At 44.5% G+C, this 4,584-nt stretch overlaps 1 protein-coding gene across 1 annotated transcript in view; it reads right to left on the reverse strand.

Moving 5' to 3' along the window:
* The window catches only part of Svep1 (sushi, von Willebrand factor type A, EGF and pentraxin domain containing 1), a 157,199-nt gene that overhangs the window by 82,591 nt on the left and 70,024 nt on the right, over positions 1–4,584 (reverse strand). The window lies entirely within an intron of this gene.

The raw sequence follows: 4,584 nt of genomic DNA on the forward strand, positions 1-4,584 counted from the left end.
GTCTAGTAAGGTGAGCATCCAAACTGCCTAGGCTCCCACAAAGCCAGTACGTGCAGTAGGATCAAAAACCCATTGCCATTGTTCTTGAGTTCTCAGAAATCCTCATTGTCCGCTATGTTCAGCGAGTCTGGTTTTATGTGAAGCTTTTTCGATCCAGGCCAGCTTTTATACACCAATTTAAACATATTTTTTTTTGCTATTTCCTTATAATATCTCTTCAGGCATAGACCTGCCTGGCCTCAGACGATCAACATTCTATTAAAATTTCTTTCCTAAAGTGTGGTAACAACTTGCATCTCCATTGTCTGGGATGTGGTGTTGGTGTCAGGGTTCTCAGGTCTATGTTAAATAACTTCAGCTGTGCTAAGTGAGAAGGATGGGGCCCTTACTTTAGTCATGTTTTTATTTTAGGGTATTTAATATACTTGTTTTCCATTAGATTTTGTAAAATCTATTTCAAATAAGCTCAGAGAGCCCTTTATGATGTGATTGGTAAGCATTTGTATGAATTCGATGGTACCTTTAATTTAATTTAATTAATTAATTAATTTATTTATTTTGATTTTTTCGAGACAGGGTTTCTCTGTAGTTCCTGTCCTGGAACTAGCTCTCGTAGACCAGGCTGGCCTCGAACTCACAGAGATCTGCCTGCCTCTGCCTCCCGAGTGCTGGGATTAAAGGCGTGCGCCACAGACTCAGATATTCAGCATTCAGCCATAGGTATGGGAGGGGCTTATCACAAGGGCCCCTCCCATGGGAGTGAATGTCAGCTGAGGACCGCCAGTGGTCACGAAATCATTGTCTTCAGTGCTGTAGTCACTGGCAAGTTGGCCATGCTCCAGAGGATCACCCAACACCCAGACCCACAGGTGGGTCAGGGGAGCTGATGAAACCCAGTAGGTCACAAAGCAAAACAACAATTGCTGGGGAGAAAATACTCCAATGGTGACAAGTGCAGACTGGGCAGTGACCTCTAGGAAGGCAGATTTTGCGAGCGGTCAGTCAGGCTGGGGCAGGCTTTCTGGTTACACAGCTGCCTGTGGGCCACTAAAACAGTAAACTCATTTACCAAGCTAGACAGGTAGCATTGCTCCTTTGGTCTCTCCTCGGTGCCCTATCTGGGGGTAAAAAAATGCTAATATTCACATCTTCCCAGGAAACATCAGGACATCCTTGGAAATGCAAGTAGAACGAGAAGAGGAGGGAAATACCCTAAAAATACAGAAGAAAACTGAGCTGAAGAAACCGAAGGTATGGCTGCAGAGAGTACAGAAAGGGCTCTTGACGTGTGAGGAAAAGCCAATAAAGGGTGACCAGTACCTAAGAAACTCTTAGACAGCCGGGCGGTGGTGGCACACGCCTTTAATCCCAGCTCTCGGGTGGCAGAGGCAGGCAGATCTCTGAGAGTTCAAAGCCAGCCTGGTCTACAAGAGCTAGTTCCAGGACAGGCACCAAAGCTACAGAGAAACCCTGTCTTGAAAAACCAAAAAAAAAAAAAAAAAAAAATAGAAACTCTTAGACAATTCTGTGCACAGTGGAAAACTTCCACAAGACCCAGTGGGGGCATATCACCTCCTACCAAATTCTCTTTATCATTAATTGTTAGCCTGGAATAAGAGAGCTCTTGGACATGTGGAAGTTCTGTAAACTTACTACTGCTCTCTCTCCCTCTTTCTCTCTCTCTCTCTCTCTCTCTCTCTCTCTCTCTCTCTCTCTCCCTCTTTCTCTCCTTTTTCTGAAGGAAAGAATTTTAAACACACCAAACAAAAGATGAATCTTAAGCCATCACAAATAAGGAAAGTCCTGGTCCCCTGCTATTAAAGGACTGGCTGCAATCTCCACAACCTCACCACTGTGGACTTCTCTTAAAAGGGCTCATAACTGTGGCTATGAAACAAACATGGAAAATTATAATTTTGGGAAGGGAATATACATAATGTGAATAACTAATAATTAACCAATAATGAATTGGAATAAGAATTGCACATTATAACTAACAAAACCCTAAAATGGCTAAGAAGATCAACTAATAAATTTGATTATTTTGCTTGGGAAAGATTCAACCAGTAATTTTACACTTCTTCCCTATTGAGAACTAAATAATTATGGGTTTCTACATATTTTGAGAAGGCTATTTAAAAGACTGTATATTTTTTTCTGTATGTGATTGTAACTAAAGTCCCAGAACAGAGGATTATAGAGACCAAATAGTGTCATGTTCTACAAGAGCCCCTTTGGACAGACAAGCTGGCAGGAGCTGATACTCAAGCTGTCCGTGGCCTGCACTCCCATCAACACACTGGAGCTGAGAGGTTCTGTGGAAACAGGGGCTCGCTGTGGTAGAGTTCTGGAAACTTCTGTTTTATCCACAGGGAGAGAGTCTGCCTCAAATGGAGTGGCTGCTTCAGACAATCCTGCAGAACATCCATAGTGCAGACTGAGCTGTGTGGGCTTCTGCCCTCCACCGATAGATGGAAGCTTGCTGGGCCGTGGAAACCCACGTAGTCTCTCTACTGCAGTGAGATTTGGCCTCCATCTCTTGGAGTTTAGGACAGATGTGAGTGCAGACAGGTGCCTGCTCTTCCTCGGGTGAATGATGCAGGTAGGAGGTTTGGCCGAGCAATGTGGGTGGCGAGGGAGAAAGGACACTGCGGTGGTCACAAGGAGAAATGTTTGAAGAAGCTCAGGTATTTGAACACTTGATCCCAAGTTTGGGAAGACGGTGTAGACTTTCTGGAGGAAGTACATCGCTGGGGGTGGACTCTGAGAGTTCATAGCCTCACCCTACTTCCGAGTCACTCTCTGCTTTGTTGATGTGTTTGAGGATGTGACCAATCAGCTTCGACAATGCCTGTAGCATGCTGCCCTGCCTCCTAACCATAATGGATTCTTATCCCTCTGGAATCATAAATCCCCACATAAGCTTTCCACCTCCCCGCTAAGTTGCTTTTGGTCCTGGTGTTTTATCAGCAACAGATACAGATGCTAATACAGATGCTAATCACGAGTTAGCCTTAGATCCTTCCGGCATTAAGAACTTGCGAACCATAACACAGGAATTGAAGGAGCGGGCTAGAGCACAGTGTATGTCCAGGAACTGTCTGAGGCAGAGGGAGGGCACCCTGCAAGGTCTCCAGCAGATTCTGTGTACTGGAGGGATGAAAGGCAGTAATTGCATGCTCACTTCTCTGAGTATCTCAGTGATATTGAGATGATAACAGCATTCATTAAAGGGGAAAGTGAACCTGTCTCAAAATCGCTCCTCGCTCAACTGTTGCCTATTGTCATGACACGGTCCTTCAAACTCAGTGGCTTCAAACAGCACACACTTATTGCCACGGTCTTAAGAATCAAGATGCTCATAGCTCGTAAAAGGTTGAAATCAAGGTTATCAGTAGAGCTGAATCTGGTTCTCTGCTTTTCTAGCACAGAGGCTTCCAGAATGGATTTCCAGAATGGACCCTCCCTCCAGCTTCTAAAGCCAGCGATGCAAACACAGCCCTTCTCACTCCGCATCTTCTAGCTCCTCCTCCCCCAGAACATCTCTTTCTAGCTAGAGCTGGAACTGGTGTTCCTTTCTTAAGGGATGTGGTAATCAAGCAGGGCTCATTTAGACAATAAGAAATCTATTGTCTACTAATGCCTGTAGAAACCCTTTGCCATATAATGAAGCATTCACCGGGTCTGGAGGACAATGACATTTTTTTGCATGACCATGATCCTGTCAATTATACCAACTCTGGCTCTAGGGAGGCCCAAGCAGGGGTGGTGACATAGAATAAATAAAAGAGCAACCACAGAGCCAACTTTCCAATCCCCTGGGTCAGCTCTGGGCAACAGCAGGATAAAGCTTTGAAGTGCATATGAGATTCAAATTTTTATTTAGACAGCGAGATTCTTCTTTTTAGTCCTTGAGAGTGGATTTTTAACTACAGAAAGAAGTTATTTTTCTATCCCAAAGTAACCAAGCCACCAAGCCTGCGTGTGACAGGGAAAGATAGTTATTTTCTATTGGTATCTGTCCCAGTTGAGTTGGTTCAAGTGGAGTCACACAGTTATAGTTTTGACTGCAGTGTATCTGTAATTTAGCACCCTATTTTCCCACCAATAACCCCCTTTTAAAGCTGTCCTGAGGAATGATCAAGGCAGCAGTCTAGAAAAGGGTCCTCACAGAAGCCTCACTTATTCCTTCCTTCTTTTTTTCCCGTTTATTTATTTATTAAAGATTTCTGTCTCTTCCCCCGCCTCCCATTTCCCTCCCCCTCCCCCAATCAAGTTCCCCTCCCTCGTCAGCCCATAGAGCAATCAGGGTTCCCTGCCCTGTGGGAAGTCCAAGACCACCCACCTCCATCCATTTCTAGTAAGGTGAGCATCCAAACTGCCTAGGCTCCCACAAAGCTAGTACGTGAGAAAGCATACATCGGGGACTTAACAGCACACCTGAAAGAAAGCCTTAGAAAAAAAAGAAGCAGACGTGCCCAGGAGGAGCAGAAGACTGGAAATAATCAAACTGAGGGCAGAAATCAACAAAATAGAAACACAGAAAACAGTCCAAAGAATCAATGAAACAAAAAGTTGGTTCTT

The sequence above is a fragment of the Microtus ochrogaster genome, linkage group LG5, assembly GCF_000317375.1.
Source record: "Microtus ochrogaster isolate Prairie Vole_2 linkage group LG5, MicOch1.0, whole genome shotgun sequence".
Lineage (NCBI taxonomy): Eukaryota > Metazoa > Chordata > Mammalia > Rodentia > Cricetidae > Microtus > Microtus ochrogaster.